The sequence below is a fragment of the Thermobia domestica genome, chromosome 4 (genome assembly GCF_964235325.1).
Source record: "Thermobia domestica chromosome 4, izTheDome1.hap1.1, whole genome shotgun sequence".
Taxonomy (NCBI): Eukaryota; Metazoa; Arthropoda; class Insecta; order Zygentoma; family Lepismatidae; genus Thermobia; species Thermobia domestica.
Window position 1 is genome coordinate 120335172 of NC_137457.1, and position 20723 is coordinate 120355894.

Sequence of the window (20723 nt, forward strand, 5' to 3'; positions counted from 1 at the left end):
CGTTCTCCACTCATGAGCTATGCCCGAATTCGGAATTAAAGCAGACGCTACTCCAGGACGTTTAAATCAAGTAGCAGCTAATATTATACGCACAGGCTTATTCTTCGGTCAGTACTTAGAAATCTGTGGAGCAAATCGTAGTTTTATACCAATTGTTGTCGAAGCCTGCCCCCATTCAGTATTTATTAACTGAATAACAAAAATAATACAAGAACTTTCATTGGATGGCTGAAAGTAAGCGTTGGTCTCTTAAACAAAGAGAGTAAATTAACAATTACTTCCAATGGGAAAAATTAGTCAAATTATAACGTAAGCATGTCAAGCTTAAATCACTATTCAATATTATTTTTCTATTCACCAAATATTCCCCCTAAAATGTCTCATATTATTTACTATATTCTCTCTACGTTATCTTCTGTTCGCATCTATTATATATTTTAACTCAGACACGCCTTGCCCTACCTTAGACAGTACTAACATTAAAAAGACAACTATAAATTGAAAATGATAACAAAACTTTTTCAAACTTTGACTCCTCTACTTCAATTATAAAAATATCATTCAATTGACTTAGAACCGTATTTTGACTTCTAATTATTCCAATTCAATTCTGATTTCTACCTCGACGATCAAACATTCTATGAAAAAAAATTACTCTAACTCTTCATAAGGAATTCAAAACCATTCTCGGCCCTTCTAGTCACCAAGGAAGAACCTTGTTATTTATTTCCTTATTCTCCTTCATCGTATTCAATAATTTTATAGGACTATTCCCTTATTTATTTATTAGCTCTAGTCACTTAACTTTTACATTAACCTTAGCCCTTCCCCTTTGAATAAGTTTTATGATCTATGGCTGAATCAACCACACCCAACATATATTTGCTCACCTCGTTCCTGCTCTCACTACTAATAACACTGTTCAACAAATTTTGATCGAAAGCATGTAAATTCTTTAAAATTGCGATTTTTACATTCATTTAAGCATAATATGAAACCAAATGATAATAAAAGAATTTTCTTAGCTTAGGTTCTGAAAAAACGCCTTTGTACAACAGAAGCTCTATATATACAAATATATTAATATTTATGGAACATTTAAGCCAAATCCTTGTAAAAACCTACATTTTACTTTCTTTTATCTATTTCACTGTGAAGTGATAAGCTGGGGAGTTAAGAAGTACCCTAACCTATAGCTTTCTATACCGTTGTATTTCCATTTTTCAAAATTGCGCAAATACCAGTTTCACAGCGATACAGAAAATAAAGTAACCGTGGTCAAGTTAAACATTAACAATTCCGTAATAAAAATCAGTATTAACATCAAAACATGAAAAATATGTACAAATGCATTTTTTTGTGCAAGAACTACACTGCAATGTAGACAAAAGTTTCAAGTGATTCCTTGTAGAGGATTATGTTTATTTTATTTTGAGGTTACTCACTTGGCTTGCCTTTTGTAGGTTATATTTGGTGCATCCCTTGCAATAGTCTAACATTAGTCGGCCAATATGTTAGAATTCCACTTTCCCTCATATCTCTTCTCCATGGCTGCAATATCTTGATGGAAACGCTCACCATGTTCGTCACTTACTGCTCCACAATCTTCGGGAAAGAAGTATAGATATGAATGAAGAAAGTGGAGTTTCAGAGACATATTGCAACCAAGATTTTCGTAGCACAATAACAACTTTCCTATCAGTTGTTTGTAATTTGTTGCTCGGTGTCTTCCCAAGAACTGTGAACAAACACTATTCAAGCTTTCCCACGCAGCTTTCTCCTTACCTTGGAGAATTTCGTCGAATGTGATCTTTGAATAGTTGCCTAATCTGTTGCCCTATGAACAAACCCTCTTTAACTTTGGCATCAATTAATCGAGGTAATTGTCCTCTTATGTATTTATAGGCCTCATCCTGTTGGTCCTATTCCGATACACTGAAATATTTACTTTTTCCTGCAATCAATTCCATTGCTTTAAACGTGACGCTAAAATTTCGGCTTTGGTTTTCGAGAGGTCCAAGTTTCTGATTAGATCACTTAGTTCCTCTTGAGTAAGTCTATGTGGTTCACATGGAGGTTCTTCTACAACAAACGTAGGGTCCTTCGAAGTACTTGATTCAGGAGCTTCAACTTCTTGATCATCATCAGAAAAAAGATCGTATTCTTTAGGTGGGTGAGGAACAGGTAGTCCTTCTCCATGTGGTAAAGGGCGCATTGCAGAAGGAATGTCAGGATAGATCAAGGCGCGCTTCTTCTTCGTGGAAATTCCCATCCGACGGAAGGAATCATACAGAAATAACAGTCTCTGATGTGGTCGGTTGGCTCCCTCCAAATCATGGGCACTGCAAAAAGCATTGAGCGCCCCTTCCCATTAATCCAATTTCTTAGATTCCTGGCACAAATGTTACACACAATGTGGGGTGCCCAAGATTTATCTTGGTCTCCAATTTTACAACCAAAGTAATATTGATAGGCTTCTCTTATTAGTGGTGTTATAGTCTGCTTTTGTGAGGAAAATGTAACTTCCCCACACACGTAGCAGAAGCTATCCGCACTGTTTACACAATTTCGCGGCATTTTTGTTTATTGAAATCCTCAAAATGTCACTTGAAATAGTTCCGACAGATATTTAAAAATATACATTCGAAATACCAGTTTCTTTGTGTACTTGTAGTTGTATTTTTATGTCCTGCACTACACAAACGTCACCCCAAAACGCTGATAGCCTGTCTTTTCTAACAATAGCAGAACACTACTGAGATAAGGAGCACAATGAAACCAAGCGTTCGTATAGTTTCTCCAGTGTTGCCGGATCAGTGTAACATTTTATCCCAAACGTAGCGAATATATTTATTTTTAAAGCGTTGTTATTAGACATGCCTCTAAAACGAAAAGTAGAGCTAATATTCTTTCAAATTCGTGGTCAGCACCACAAAATCAATAAGAATTAGCAGATTTTGTTCAATTTACATTTTCGTTGTTGAACAGAGTAATTGGACAATTGCTCTTCTAATATTACAGTCTGAAGTTGCAGTTATCCAGTCCTACGTATTCGCAGTCTTAGTCGCACTATACTCAAGAGAAGTCACTTATGTCAGCACCACAAAACCACCCCTATTACCTCGTTGACCAAAGCCTTTGACCACTTACTGGGGCCCTAGGGTCCCTAATTACAACTACGGGCCTCACTAAATGATTCCATCAATATGACCCCTCCTTATTCTTCTTGGGTATATTAATTACATTATTAACTATAATTCAATGATGGCGAGACGTAACTCGAGAAGGAACATATCAAGGACTCCACACTATACAAGTTACACTAGGCCTTCGGTGAGGTATAATTTTATTTATTATTTCCAAAGTATTCTTTTTTGTTTCATTCTTTTGAGCCTTTTTCCACAGCAGATTAGCACCAACTGTAGAAATTGGATCATTCTGACCTCCAGCAGGAATCGAGCCATTCAATCCTATACACATCCCTCTACCCAATACTGCAATTTTACTAGCCTCAGGAGTAACTGTAACATGAGCTTATCATAGGCTAATAGAAGGCAATCATACTCAAACTACACAAGGTCTTCTACTCACTATCCTCCTAGGTTTATACTTCACTGCCCTACAAGCATATGAATATTATGAAGCCCCACTCACCATCGCAGATGTTGTCTATGGCTCGACATTCTTTATAGCAACAGTCATCCACGGTATGCACGTTATTATTGGTTCCATATTTCTAGTCACCTGCCTATTACGCCATCTTCTATCACACTTCTCTCCCACTCACCATTTTGGATTTGAGGCCGCCGCCTGATACTGACATTTTGTAGATGTAGTATGATTATTCCTTTACATTTCTATTTATTACACTCAGTTTCGACCTGAGCCTTTGGTCTCTCTGACCCCTATTTGCATAGTTGAAGCCAAACAGAGGCATTTCACTGTTAATATATATAGTAGGCTAGCCTATTTAATATACAGGGTGTTTCAGATAAAACTTCCAGTGCTTACAAATCCGAAACGGCTGATAATAAAAAGATGAAACAAAAACTGAGATAGGAAAATGTCATAGGGCGCATCACATGGTGTTGTTGTGGTGACCACCACGGCCCTCCTTCAGGGGGGCCTAGGGGGCAACTTCAAATTTTCAAATAGGAACATGTATTGAATCATACCTCATTCAATAGTACTTGAAAAACGAAACAACTTTTGTAGGAAACAATTTTCGATTTGGGCCACCGTTTTTAAATGGCCGCAAAAAGTGGGTCCTATATCAGATAAAACGTCCAGTGCTTTAAATCCGAAATGACTGAGAATAAAAAGATGAAACAAAAACTGAGATAGGAAAATGTCATAGGGTGCATCACATGGTGTTGTCGTGGTGAGCAAAAGGGCCCTCCTTCAAGGGGTCCCAGGGGTAAACTTCAAATTTTCAAATGGGAACGTGTATTGAATCATACTTCATTCAATAGTCCTTGAAATACGAAACAACTTTTGTAGGAAACAATTTTCGATTTGGGGCACCGTTTTCAAAATGGGCGCAAAAAGTCCTGTATCAGTTTGAAGTTGGCACCTGGGTCCCCTTCACGGAGTTTCCTGAGGGTCACCACAACAACACCACTTGATATGCTTTATCATCGTTTCTATCTCAGTTTTGGTTTCATCTCTATTCTCAGCCGTTTCTGATTTAGGCCTATAAGCACTGGACGTTTTATCTGATACAGGACCCACTTTTTGCGGCCATTTTGAAAACGGTGGCCCAAATCGAAAATTGTTTCCTACAAAAGTTGTTTCGTTTTTCAAGTACTATTGAATGAGGTATGATTCAATACGTGTTCCCATTTGAAAATTTGAAGTTGGCCCCTGGGACCCCTTGAAGGAGGGCCCTGGGGGTCTCCACAACAACACCATGTGATGCGCCCTATGACATTTTCCTATCTCAGTTTTTGTTTCATCTTTTTATTCTCAGCCGTTTCGGATTTATAAGCACTGGACGTTTTATCTGATATAGGACCCACTTTTTGCGGCCATTTAAAAACGGTGGCCCAAATCGAAAATTGTTTCCTACAAAAGTTGTTTCGTTTTTCAAGTACTATTCAATGAGGTATGATTCAATACATGTTTCTTATTTGAAATTTTGAAGTTTGCCTCTGGCCCCCTTGAAAGAGGGCCCTGGGGGTCACCACAACAACACCTTGTGATGCGCCCTATGACATTTTCCTATCTCAGTTTTTGTTTCATCTTTTTATTCTCAGCCGATTCGGATTTATAAGTACTGGACGTTTTATCTGAAACACCCTGTATATAGTATATTAGACTTCCAATCAAAAAGATCATTTAAATGAAATAGGCAATTAATACGGTTTTAACAACTTGTCTATTAACCATCATTATTTCCTTAAATGTCATAGCTATTTCAACCCTTCTTTCTAAAAAAAAAGGTATTAATGATCGAGAAAAGAGTTCCCCGTTCGAGTGTGGATTTGACCCTAAATCATCTGCTCGAATTCCTTTCTCCTTACGATTCTTCCTTATTGCAGTAATTTTCCTCATCTTCGATGTAAAAATTGCTCTCCTACTCCCAATAACAATCACCATTAACAATACTAATACATTATCATGATCTCTCATCAGATTAACATTTTTAGTAATCCTTCGAGTAGAACTTTACCATGAATGAAATCAATGATCTATAACATGAGCCGACTAAACAATGAATGGGATAATAGTTAAATATAATATTTGGGTTGCATCCAAAAGGTGTTGTTGTCAACTTATCTCACAAGTAGGAAGCAAAAATTGCACTCAGTTTCGACATGAGCCTTTGGTCTCTTTGACCCCTATTTGCTTAGTTGAAGCCAGAGGCATTTCACTGTTAATGATAGTATTGGGATTCTATGCCCCAACTAAGGATATGTGAATAGTTAAGAAGAAGCTCCTAACTTTTATCTTTAGCGGGTTAGACCGTTAACATCTTTTAACACCAAATGACCCAACCCCCTTAGTATAAATATTACATTACCTTTTCAGGGAAAAAAGAGAGTGCTCTTCTCAGGGAGTATTATTTAAAGAGAATAACTTCTTCTTAGTATCTACAATACTATGCTTGTAACATAAGCTACCTAAATATATAAATATAAAGAAACAAAGAAAAATTGTAAAAATTAAAAAAAAATATATAAATAAATTTTAAATAAATTGTCTTGTGATTGCTGAATTAATATTGACCCATCCTTAAAACTATTATATATACCTCCAAGACATTCTCTTCACCCTTGATCAATATTATTATAGTACACTCCCCCTACAGATAAAGGTAATAATATTATATTTAATATTATTATTTGTTGATTAATAAGGTAAAAATCATATACTTCCTATTATTGTAGAACACACAGTAAAGTTTCACACACATTAAAGATTGCCCAATAGAATAACTAGATAATAAAACACCAACTCACAAGCCTACTGCACTCACGAGTAAAGCACCTATTTTTAAATATAAAGGTAAGACGACACAATTAATGTTAGGGAAAATCAATCAACTCAACATTGTACCTCCTAGAATTGCCATTACTATCAGCCCTAATATTCCCTTACACATAGTCCAATCCTCATTATCACTAATAGAATGAATATTAGTACCCCCAAAGCCCCTGCCTGTTAAATACAATCTTAAACGCACTGAATAACACACAGTTAGGCCCGTAGAAAAATAAGAAAAAGCTAACCACATTAATTAAAGATAAGGAAAAAGCTTCCAAAATTAAATCCTTAGAACAAAACCCAGCTAAAAATGGTATTCCACATAATGCCAAATTAGCTACATTCATGCAAGATAAAGTTAGAGGCATTTGACTTACAAGTGCACCTATTCTACGAATATCTTGAGTATCTCCCACACTATTCATAATTGCTCCTGCACATAAAAAAGTAGTGCCTTAAATAAGGCATGTGTTAATAAATGAAAAAAGGCAAATACAGGGAATCCTATAGACAAAATCATCATTATAAGACCAAGCTGGCTTAGTGTGAATAGTGCAATAATCTTCTTTAAATCATATTCATAATTAGCACCAATGCCAGCTAAAAATATTGTTAAGCCTGATAGTAAGAATAATACATCTCCTGCATACACACTTAATAAAACATCTCTAAAACGAATTAAGAAATAAACTCCAGCAGTTACAAGTGTAGAAGAATGAACTAAGGCAGACACTGGTGTAGAAGCAGCCATCGCTGCTGGTAAGCAATCAGAAAAAGGAATTTGTGCACTCTTTGTTATTGCTGCTAAAATAATCAAACTATAAATTATTACTATTTCATTACAATTTAAAACTCTATGTAAAAGAAAAACAGTTTGAACTACCATAATTTAATATGCACGCAATAGCTAATAAAATTGCTACATCACCGATACGATTAGAAAGGGCAGTTAATATGCCAGCGTTATAAGACCGGACATTTTCATAATAAATAATTAAATAATATGACACTAATCCTAACCCATCCCACCCAAGGAGAATTCTAATTAAAATAAGGGAAATAATCAACAAGACCATCGAAAGAACAAATATTAGTACAAGTATAATAAACCAATTAAGGTATCGCTCAGAGCCTATATATTGCTTACTATAATAAATTACTATTCTAGAAATATAAAGTACGAATCTTATAAATATAAATGATATTCAATCAAATAAAAGAGTTATAATAATTTTATTTCTATTTAAAGAAAAAACTTCCCATTCAATAAATACACTGTGTCTATTAATTAAACAAATTCAAGCCTATTACAAATAAAAAATACTTATTGTATTAAAAAAAAACAAATCTAGTCACACAAATTGAAAAAGGTCAAACCACGGTCTGAAAGCAATTAAACCTTCCTTAGTTCCACAAGCTAAAATTTTATTTTAAACTACTCAAGCAATAATAATCACAGAAATCTCGGCCCTGCAAAAAATATTAATAAATTTAAAGGCAATCAATGTAATATTAATAGTAAATACTCTCGCACACTTCCTCCTCAACAAGAATATAAATTAGAATAAGGCATCCCGTATTGTGTATATCTATAGAGATATAATCTATAAGCAGCTCTAAAAAAGGAAAGTAAAGCTAAACATAGTATACTCAGCCATTATCAACCAACAATTCTATTTAACAGGCTAATTTCTCCTAATAAATTTAATGTAGGAGGCGCAACTATATTAGCAATTCTTAATAAAAATCATCACCGTCCTATGCTTGGAATAAAAGATATTATGCCTCGATTAATTAATAATCTTCGACTTCCTAGGCGCTCATAAGAAATATTAGCAAGACAAAATAACCCTGAAGAACATAGGCCGTGCGCAATTATAAGTGTAAGTGCACCTCTAAATCCACATAGTCCCATCGTTACTAAGCCCATCAACACTAATACTATATGACCAAAAGAAGAATAAGCAATTAAAGACTTTACATCAACTTGCCGTAAACACACCAATCTAACTGATCAAATACCCACAACTCTAATACCAAACTAAATTAAATTTATATTTACAGCTACATTTTCCATAAAATATATAATACGTAGTAGTCCATAGCCCTCTAATTTCAATAAAACCTCCTCTAAAATTATTGAACCACTCACAGGCGCTTCAACATGCGCCTTAGGTAATCAAAGATGAACTAAAAATATAGGCATTTTAATTAAAAAAGCAACTAAGGCAAAATATCATATATAATATGTAATTCCTAAATCTATCACACTTCTCATATTAACTATTAATTAGCTACCCTTAACATACTCTAAATAAAAAATACCGATCAAAAGTGGTAATGAAGCAAATAAAGTATAAAACAAAAAATATATATCAGCTTGCACTCGTTCCGGCTGGTAGCCCCACCCCAAGATTAAAAATAGTGTAGGAATTAATGAACCCTAAAAACAAATAGAATATGAATAATCTAGAAGAAGAAAATCTCAAATAAAGCAATACAAGTAACACTAAAACGAAGCTAATAAAACTCGTTCTATAAAACGAACTACTCAACACACCTTCTCTAGCCATAATTATAACAATTCAAATACTCAACAATATTAATGAATATCTCAAAGTAATAGTCAGTGTTGCCCCTACCATATTCATTCCATGTTCATAATCAAATATATCTGCACAACTTTTTACAACGAATTTCTGTATGAATTAAAAAAAAAAGTTCACATTTTACAAAATATTCAACGGGTAAATTGCATTTGAAATAAATAAATAAATATTCCCTTCATTTCTATGGATCCTGGTGCTTTCATTCCATAATAGCCTAAGACACATTCTGTAGTGGTATGCCTCAACACATTTCATTTATTTTCATTTTCTTTACAAAGAAGGTAAAAACATTTACTTTTTCTGCACTTGTAGTCAAAGTATAACAAAATGTCACTATTCCATAATAATTTGTTATTTATTAATCTCTTCTAATTAATAAATTCATCTATTACCACTCTGTGGCTAGACTTAGATTACTCACAAGTGTTTACAGCTAGTGCTGCAGCCTAGCGCGGAAATTCTAAATCAAGCGGTCCAGTGCGCGCTCTATCGTTGAAATTCGGAAGTATACAGTTTCCCGGGTGTTTTCTATGTGTATGTGCAATAAAAATGTGTAATTTTAAGTATTTTTTAAAAAATACAACGAAATATGTAAAGGACTGCATAAATATTAGTTCTTCAAAGAGATTCACAATTTTAAAAAAAGCTGTTCAGGAGCATATCTTGTAAGTATATTGTTTTTACAATTTTTAGCATTATTAGTGAATAATATTAATCATTGTTTTAGTAGGTGAATTGAATTAAATCTATGTTCAATACATTTGTCTGTGCTTTTACGATAAATATATTAAAATATCGTGGATCCACCAGCGTTAAAGTCCAAGTTCAAATTTAATTCGTAAAACATTACCAATAACCAGTACCTCCAGAATCGCAGGGCTAGTTCAAATTACTGCTCTCTTAAATTATGTATGTAACCGCTAACAAACAAAATATTTTACGTTTCAACGGCTATATGGGTTCAGCTTTTGTATTGTTTCATTTCCTTGGAAAGTCTGAACAAATTTATTTGTGATCCTATGAAGAATGTGTCCATCAAATATACGTTCCAAAGCATTGCTTGTATTAAAGCTTATACAATACTGCGAGCAAGCGTACGCGATTCAAGGCAGGCTAGCATTTAAGTTGTACAATATTCTCGCGCAAGCGTGCACAATTAATGGTGGGAGCAATACACTATTGCCGAGCGAGTGTACGCGTATAAGGGTGGACTAGCATTTAAGTTATACTATTTTCTCACGCAAGCGTGCACAATTGATGGGGGAGCGCTACCATCCCCCCATATGTTTCATACCATGATGGCCAGCCACTAGCATCCGTTTTTGCTTTCTTGAAGGTATTTATGTACTATGCAAATAATCCGCCACTTTTTGTTTCTTCATCGTATGTCCAAATTTCTTGAATATCTATGATTTTGTATCCTTTTTCTATTGCTTTTCTTACTTCAACTGCTACCCATGTACCATGTAGAATTCGGTCTTCATCGCCGTGATTTCAAGGTGTCTGGTTTAATTCATCACAATATGTACGACAAAGTGGAAACACCAATCTAGCATTCGATTTGTATGGTAAAACTGAATGAAAAACGGTTTTTGGAGGAAGAATTTTTAGCTTAACTAATCCTTTTACTTCTTCAAAGCTGGGAATATTTGAATCTCCAGGCAGATAGAGAGTGGGATGACGAATAGGAAATTTCTTAGTCTTATTTATATACGGATAAATCGAAATAACATCCTTGTGTGAAATAGTTTCTCCTTCAGTGTTTTTTGTAGTTTATGGTACAAACGTATGGCATTCACACGTCGTTCATAAAGTCGTCACGATGATTCAACGGTGTTTTTTGTGTATGGATGGTTACTATCATACTTCTTCATCTCTCAATTTCCTGCCAATTCTTTTTTAAATTCACAGCTCCATATTTCGTGCACTTCACAGCAAAAGTATTTTAAATTTTGATTCTTCTTTGTTTCTTCATATCGAAATTCCATGTTATCTGTAGCATTGTTATAGCTGGGTTATTCTCTGTCGTTAGAGTAACAGAAAATACAACCAGGCGTCCAACAGACTTCACGTTCGCACACGTGTATTCTTCCTGTATCGGGATCTGTCCATTCACCATCTACTTTCATTGATGCAATTCGTTTTTCCTTATTACGTGCAGCATTGGTAATTTGGATGTTTCTTGTTCTTCCTTCCCAAGGTATCCACTGTACAGCTTCAATTCATTGTACATCTTTCCACCGATAACGGCTCTTTGGTATGATACCAATCCTGTTTTCCTTTACGAAATTTCTTAGATATACCAAGTTACATGCACTGGCGATTGCAATGCATTCAAGTAAGGGATTTACATTTGTTTCAGATCCAAACATATTCATAAAGGAAATACATGCTTGGCGAAAAACTTCAACATCCTGTACACAATACTTATTGAGTTCTTCTTTCAGTTTAAAGTGTCGTTTCAATGTTCAGTATACCATTGTAAAATTTGCGTCTTTCCTCTACTGTCATGCTCCATAATACCTAATGTTTGGAATTGTGCCTTCATATGTTTCGTTCTCACGTCGATTGAAAAAGTGTTGGAAATATCCTTTGCAGGGTTGAAGACCAACCGCATTACTTAATTTACTTAAGGGTATAGGAAGAAAACTTAGTGAATCAATAAAGGTTGCGTTCTCTTCTTTAAGAGATCGCACCATTCATGATCACATCTGGAGTCCAATTCACCTTCTCAACCATGGTCTTAATGATGAAATAACCATCATAGCCCTTAGAGTTGTTTGCAATACATGTCAGTGATTTAATGTTTGGACATCGTTTTTGTAGATGTTTCAAAAAATCTTCTATTACATTTTCTCTGTCAAATATATTTTCTCGTTTTCCACAAAGGATACAATCATTTTTTATGTTGTTGTCTCCATAACAACGGTAATATGCATATTGACCAACCAAGACATTCGGTATATGCTCATATGTTTGCATTCTCATCTTCTATTTTCGTATCTTGTATACATTCAATATCATAAAATACAATCATAGGCTTCTTCTTTATGATATTTTTTCGATGTTTTTTATTTCTTCTTTCATTCACTTTCATGTAACATTCATGATTAGGTGGTACTGTAGTATCGCAAATATTGCAATACGTTTCTCCACATACGTGAGATCCTTTTTCTTTCACTACATAAATTTTCAAACACTGGGCACAGCATTTCACAATTGAACATAAAGGCTATTCATTTTGATAAGGAGCTGACTTGTGATAATCATAGAGTGACTGGCCATACAATTCTCGATTACAATAAATACATCTGACATATGGGCTTCTTTAGAGTCACATGGTGGCTTCTGATGACAATGTGAACAAACAGCTATTCATTATTTCAAATGTTGATGCTTTGTTGTATATTTCTTATGACAGTTTTCGCAATAATATCCGCAGCTAAAATAAGCTGTTAAGCTTTCTATGACGTTGTAATGGTTATCTATGTGAAGTACATTTAAAGGTGTTCTCTCGTTATCATTTGTTGGTGCTTCAAACATGACATCACTTCCTGAAAATTCCCTATACACTGTGATTTTATAATCTTTAAATAATCCTGAAATTTACGAATTTCAGGAATTCCACCACCCTCACTGACATCCACATCAGCTGCTTCACACCGGTCTTCTTCTTTTTCTATGATATATTTATTTTAGGTTTTTTACATATCAATTATACTCAGTTTGATTTCTTCATTTTGTTTTTTCAGTCCTATTGCAACGACGATTGCATTCGCTAAACACCTTGCACCTCTGTTCTTAATTGTGATAATACCACGTTTTGCCTTTACGTATTAATCGGTATTCATAATATGTTGTCTCAAACGACCTTGTCCTCTAGGCATGCGTACATGTTGAAAATTCACGATACAATCTTAATTTATAAGAAAAGCAGCATTAGTTTGCAGTACATTCTCATAACTTGTCCATAGTACTTCTGCTGAGAGATTTCTTTCTTCTCTCCACGACAATCAAAAAGGGCGATGAACTTCTCTCTCATTTGTGATTGTTACTCCTACGTAATGATGTTGGTCCACATTGCGTAGCAAATTGCCGTAGAGCCCGTAGACTTGTTTCAATTGCAGTAACAGGATTTCCATCTGCACGCACGGAAGCTAAACGAATTCTTAGCATTGTACCTTCTATATTGTCCTCTACGTTGTTCTATTATATGAAGTCCGTTGTTTCCATGATTACGTCTATTATTTCCCAAATCCACTCGTACCTTTCTGTTTCGTTCTGATTGAAATTCAGTTAGCAATTCATCCATTGTTTTTTCTATTTCATCTAAATCAACTTCTCTTTCTTCCTGTTCTGTATTAGTTTCTGCTAATATTTCCATAAATGATGGATATATTTCTTCCTGTTTCTCTTCTTTTCCAGGATTAGGAAATAAGTCATTAAGCCAATTTTAAGCTCAATTTGGTAAAACTCATCATCTTCTGTATTATTCTACTCTTCTTCATTGTAAGGCTGTCCTATTATCTCTGAAAACGTCAGACTTAGCAACTCTTCTTCATTTGTTCTTTCTTCGCCCACTTCTTCTTATTCTACCTTTTCTTTTCCAGGACTGGGAAATAAATTGTTAAGCCAATTTTGTAGCTCATTTTCGTAAAACTCTACTTCTTCTGTCTTCTTCTCTTCCTCATTTAAGCCTCTCATATTATGTAGGAAAACGTAAGCTTTAGCATCTCTTCTTCATTTATCCTTTCTTCGACGTATTCGTCTGCTCCTTCTTGTAACCAATTTTTATTTTTTTCAATACAGAAACATGCATCCTTTTCCTCTTCCTGTGTTTTCATTCTATCACATCCCCTTTCCAATATGTCTAATAGTACTTTATATTTCTCTTCTTCTTCGTCTTCATTTTCTTCTTCTGCAATTTGAATTTCATTAACTGCATCTCTTTCTTCTTGTTCTTCTTTGGCACTGGTCATTATCTCTTCTTCTACTATTTCAATTCCATTAACTACATATCTTTCTTCTTCTGCTTCTTCTTGAGGAAATGCTTTTGTTGGTAATCCTGTTTCTTCCTTCTGGGTTTCATTCTTTTCTTCCTTTCATCATCATCCTTCCTCTCACAATGATCCTCTTCTTCTATCCCGATTAAGTCGTCTATTTCCCTTAGCAGAACTTGTGTCTCTAAATTTATTACGGCATTATCTTCTTCTTCTTCTATGGCATTAATAAAGACCGTAATCTCTTTTAATAATTCTTGTGTACTTATCTTGTTTACCAATTTATTCCCCATATATGTATATAAGTAAATGAAAAAGGATATTTTCCTAGATGTATATATTAATTTTTAATAAAGGATATAGGTATTATGTAAAACGAAATATATATATATATATATATATATATATATATATATATATATATATATATAAAAGGATATAAGTACTTTAAAAGAATATATAGGTATGTAAAAGGAGGATATATGTATAAGTATTTGAACAAAAGGAATAACAAGATCAATAAGGATAATGATAACGAATATACACGTATCATTGTTTATTTGTATTCAACGTAAAAAAATGCATCTCATTACTTATAACCATATTCCAAATAAATATAAACAGTATATATACCCATAGATTTCGATTCGTTATACGGAAAAAGCAGAAATTTCAAGGAAAAAAATATCAAACCTTTTAAGTAGTTAAAATGATTTGTAACCTTTTTCATAATCCATGGGAGTGAAACAAATGTATGTTCAAAATTTGCTTCAAGTATGTTGTCTAATATACGTGAATTTTGTACTTATTCTTTCAGAGTTTAAGCGACCACGAAAAATATGTATTGGATTCTAATATCGTCCGTTTCACAACGTAAGGAGCATACTTGTGGAACGTTAAACTGAAAGATTTCATTTCTCTCTCTACCTCTCTCTCTCTCTCTCTCTCTCTCTCTCACAAGAGTATGATGTCTGAATGATTACTAAAACAATCAGTTAACTCAGTATGATATTTTTATTCCTTAGCAAATACGGATACTCAATTTAGAGGTACGTCCAACCCCCCTTAGATGATGCGTTAATGAGTTCAGAGTATCATAATTAACACAGCGGCCCCGAAAACTATGAATTTGACACTAATATCAATTATTTTATATTATTTTTACCTGTCTGGATACAACCCCTGGGGACCCCCAACTCCAACCCCTTAGATAGTGAGCTAAAAATTCGGAGTATCACCACTGAACACAGCTACCCCAAAAGCTATGAACTTGACACTAATATCGATCACTTTAAATTATTTTTTCGTGTTTCGATATCACACCTGGAGACCCCAACTCCAACCCCCTTAGATGGTTTGCTAATGAATTCGGACTGTTATCATTGAATACAGCGGTTTAAAAAACTATGAATTTGACCTAAAATCCACCATTTTAAATTATTTTTACGTGTCTCGATACCACCTCTGGAGACCCGGAACTTTAACCCCCTTAGATGGTGTACCAATGAGTTCAGAGTATCATCATTTAACACAACGGCCCCGAAAAGTATGAATTTTACACTAATATCGATCATTATAAATTATTTTTACGTGTCTTGTTGCGCGATTTTATTTAATTTCATAAGTTTAAAAAGACATAAATTGAAGATAGCTGTTTAGTTAGTTTTTGTTGCAATAGAAATCAGCCTTGACCTTGGCCTCCTGGCGGTCTGATGGATGGGCTGACAGGTGCTGACATCTATAATGTATAGTCAGAGGAAAAATACGCAACGAACCTTCATACGACAGAGGAACACGTTACCGGCCGGATACAATTAGAAAGTATTCTTCAAAATTATAACCTATAGTGTTTAACGGACATATGTGATATTAGTTTTTGGTCTTTCTAGTCGAAATTCTATCAAGAATGGAGCTGTTAGTCGGTGTTAAATAAAACAAATATTTCTTCGAATATAGTGGATCTACTAAATCGAATTTGAACTGACTTTTCAGCAAAACAATTGGAAACAGAAAGTGATAAGTGTTGTTGATTGGTGATTTACTTTTCATATAACTATATGCTGTGGAAGATTTCAGGTATTTGTTTGATATAAGTGACATTTGAAGACATTAAAGAGAAATATTTGTATTGAATCAAAATTAGCCACACTTACGTTCGAATGTGGAATCATTTGTTTTGTTTGTATTCTTTGGTTTTGATCAAATATTTGTTTTCATTTACATGGCCATTTTTAAATTTTATATTTAATAGAGAAGCCAAATCCGCAGTTGCAATAACGGTATAATATCATTCAACCACCTTGAAACAGTCTACATCCCTCACCTGGAGACCCCAACTCCAACCCCCTTAGATGATGTATTAATGAGTTCAGAGTATGAGCATTGAACACATCAACCCCGAAAACTATGAATTTGACACTACTATCGATCATTTTAAATTACTTTTTCGTTTCTCGATACCACCCCTGGAGACCCCCCACTTCATCCATCTTAGATGATGTGTTACTCAGTTCGAAGTATCATGGCAGAACATAACGGCCTCGAAAACTACGAATTTGACAGTAATATCTATCATTTTGAACTATTTTTTATGTTTTGGTAATTCACTCCTGGGACCCATACTTAAACCCGAACCTTAGATGATATGTTGATGTGTTCCGATTTTCATTACTGAACACAACGGCCCCGAAAACTATGGATTTGACACTAATATCGATCATTTTAAATTATTTTTACATGTTTTCGATAACCTACCCATATTAAAGGGATTGTCCCTTACCTCATAAGGATTAAGATAACTTTGATAATAACGCGAAATCGAGTTTACCATCCCCTAAAACGCGTACTCTTAATCTAATATCATGATCGAGCTTTGATACCTTTTTGTTCCCTTATCTAACCCTGAGATCACCGACAGAGAGACAGATAGATATACACTTTTATTTAAAGCTATCTTATAATATGAATTGTTAAAACACACATACACCTATCTTCGCTACGTCTTGGTCTAAGACCATGACCAAATTTTTTATCACTTTTCGTCTCACTTCTCGGATCCCCAGACCACATACAGACACACAGACAGACAGACAGATATACACCTTTATTTATATTTCATACCTATAGGAACGAATGTTCATGGGGTACCAAAACAAATATTGCATGAGTGTTGTGGTTTGACTTTCTCATTCCAGGGGGCTTCGGTTGATCAGTGGTCGAGCGTTCACCTCTGGTGCATGGTGTCCCAGGTGCAAAATCCTGTTCCCATCAAGTGAATTTTGTGGTGGACAAACACCGTGTACCTGGATTTCCTCTGGGTTCTCCCGTTTCCTCCCACTTTCTTAATTCCAACATTTCATTTATTTCTCATCATCACCGTCTCCATTAGCCTAGCCGGCACAACTGTGGGACGTAAACTTAAAGATTACCCCTTAGCCTAATCGACATAATCGTGGGACGTAAAACTCAAAGATTTACATATCTTCTCTTCGTCTTGTTCTGAGACCATGACCATACTTTGATACTTTTCATCAGGGGGGCCTCGGTTGTTCAGTGGTAAAGCGTTCACCTACGGTGCATGAAGTCACGGGTTCAACCCCAAAACGCTTCGTCTTAGTTTAATACCATAACCAAATTTGAAAACTTTTCGGCTTCCTTGTCTGACCCCCAGATCACAGACAGACAGACATATATACACTTTATTTAAAACTATCATGATATTATCAATGGCTAATACACACATATCTTTCCGTCGTTTTCTTTTGAGACCATGACCATGTTTTGATACCTTTTCGTCAGAGGGCCTCGGTGGCTCAGTGGTATAGCGTTCACCTGTGGTGCATGGAGTCCGGGTTCTACCCCAAAACGCTTCGTCTTAGTCTAACACCATGACCAAATTTTGACATTTTTTTGGCTTACTTCTCGGATCCCCACATCACAGACAAATATACACTATATTTAAAACTATCATGATATTATCAATGACTAATACACACATATCTTCGATTTTCCTTGTTCTGAGACCACTGCCAAGTTTTGATACCTTTTCGACAGAGGGCCTCGGTGGCTCAGTGGTAGAGCATTGACCACTGTTGCATGGGGTGCCAGGTTCAAAATCCTGTTTCCAACAAGTGAATTGTGTTATGAACAAACACCATGTGCGTGGATTTTCTCGGGGTTGTCCCGTTTCCTTCCACTTCATTGATTCCAACATTTCATTCATTTCTTATCATCACCGTCTCCATTAGCCTAGCTGGCATAAACGTGGGACGTAAAACTCAAAGATTTGATTTCATTGTTCGCGCCATCAATGGTTGCTGGCCCCGCGCACATACTACAGATATTATCAAAATTAAAACACATAATATACCTCTTCTTTTATAATATTATTTTAATATTAAAGTTCAAATGATTCATCTTTATCGTTCAACGTTCGCTATCTGCTTTATACAAGACTCCAGACATTACTTACGTCAGCTGTAAGCTAGATGCAAGAATTATATCTTATCGTTTTCTCGGAATTTAATATACAGCGGGAGAAGAAAGCATTCAGTACAGATTCGCTTATATATATGTGTGTTTTTTAACATTAGAAGTCTATCTTATTATTAAATACGCAAACGCTAAGTAAATGAAGATCGCACTCCCACTAGAAGAGTGTTACATCTCGGAAGTCAATGTTTTTAGAAAACGGCTTTTGAAATTTCAAGAAACTCTTCTGGCTACAAGTACAAGTAGCCGGTGATTGTATAGTTGCAAGGGGACTTCCTAAACATCAAAGATCATGCGCTAACAGAAAATACCTCAGTATAACAACTTTATTATTTAAAAAAATGTAATAATCTTAGATGTAACACTATTCGAATAGGACTTTTCATATAATTGCAGATATAACACAAAACATAATGAAATTTCCATGACATTTTCACATTTTTATGGCTCTCTTATCCACATCCGCTCCAATTCTCTCTCTCTCAACGTCTAATGTATGATTGGGGTGAAAGGTGGTGATGTGCAAGTAAGATATTAAAAAATAGAGTAGGTGAATTACAAAAACAATAAACAAAAAAATAGAGTATAACTTTTGTTATAAGTATCTTCAAAAATATTTTTAAAAAATTCTTCTTGAAGTGAAAACCTAACATGAATCACACATTCTTTTTATTAACAAATCTATACAGCCTCCATTTATTTACAATAGTAGAATAATGAGGATTTTTTCTTTAAAAATAATTCTTCAGTGTTATGCAGTTCAATAAAAACACAATTCGGAATCACTGAACGTGTAAACTTAATAAAATATAACTACAACATTAAAGTGTGCGATAATTTGAAACATATTTTAAAAATAATTCTTGAGTGTAATGCAGTTTAATAAAAGGATACACAATTCGTTATCACTGAAATGTAACCTTAATGGAACATAATCACAACATTAAAGATTACAATAGTTTGAAACAGACTATTATAAAATTTACAAATTCCAACTGTTAAGAATTGAGTTTATTTTGTGATGTTCAAAGATGCATAAAACCCTTATAAGCTTGTGGTATGGCGGAGTAGTTCACCAGAGACATATGTTCTTCCTTCTTTCATGCAGGAATGCCCGGAGGTGTTTTTTATGCTGGTTTTATTCCCCATACGTTGAATCTCGCAGTCCCAGAATAGGAAGCTGGGGTCGCTTACGGGTGGTTCTTGCTTCATGAGTCGTACGTTTACATTGGTTAACAAAGACTTCTTCGAAATTAGATGCACCATAAGATGTTTTGTAGTAAAACTTCAATGGGTTATCTTTCTCAACTTTGAAAACTCTGATGTCATTGAAATTGAAGCATTCAAATTTAATATTCACGTTGAAATTATTGCCTACTTTATCAGCTAGATCCTTGAAATTCACAAAATCTTCATGTGCGTACTCAACAACATTGAAATATGGCTTATTTTTTTGGCATTCCTTATTATCTGGTAATACTGGGAAGGAACATAAATTGCACCAGCCTTACATAATCTTTTAATTTCTCTTTCTATCACAGAGTTTACAGCATTACCCTCGTTTTGCGTGTGACCTTTAACAAGATATTTATGTGTGATGCTATTTACATTGTTCAGTTTGTAAACAGCATGCATGCACATCACAAATAAGTGCTTATTTTTCTGTTGTCCTCCACAATTGTCTGAAAAAAATATAAAGTCTACCTTATTTGGAGGCTTTTCAGAAATATTTGCCATGTACTTGTATACACAAGTTGAAATCTCAATAGATCCCCTTTTTCCTTCTCTCTCGTGCCACACATTACAAACAGTTTCCTTACTCTTGACATCATAAACGGTGAAGTTGTATGTCGATAGTTTTGACTTATAATAAAAGAGTGATACGTCACCATTAGGTGTTGGCAGAGCTGCTTGCAAATCATAGCAACAGACGATGACTCCAGCTGATTCCACTCTCTTATCGGCTTCTTTCTCTGCACTACAGAGATCTTTCTCTTTTAGATGAATGTCATATTTTAATGTAAGTTCTGCGTCAACACAATTAACAGATTTGGCATTGGAATATTCTACACACAACTCGCACAAGTCTTTTTTGGGGACAAAAAAGCCTATGTTAAATTCGAAATTGAAAATCTTT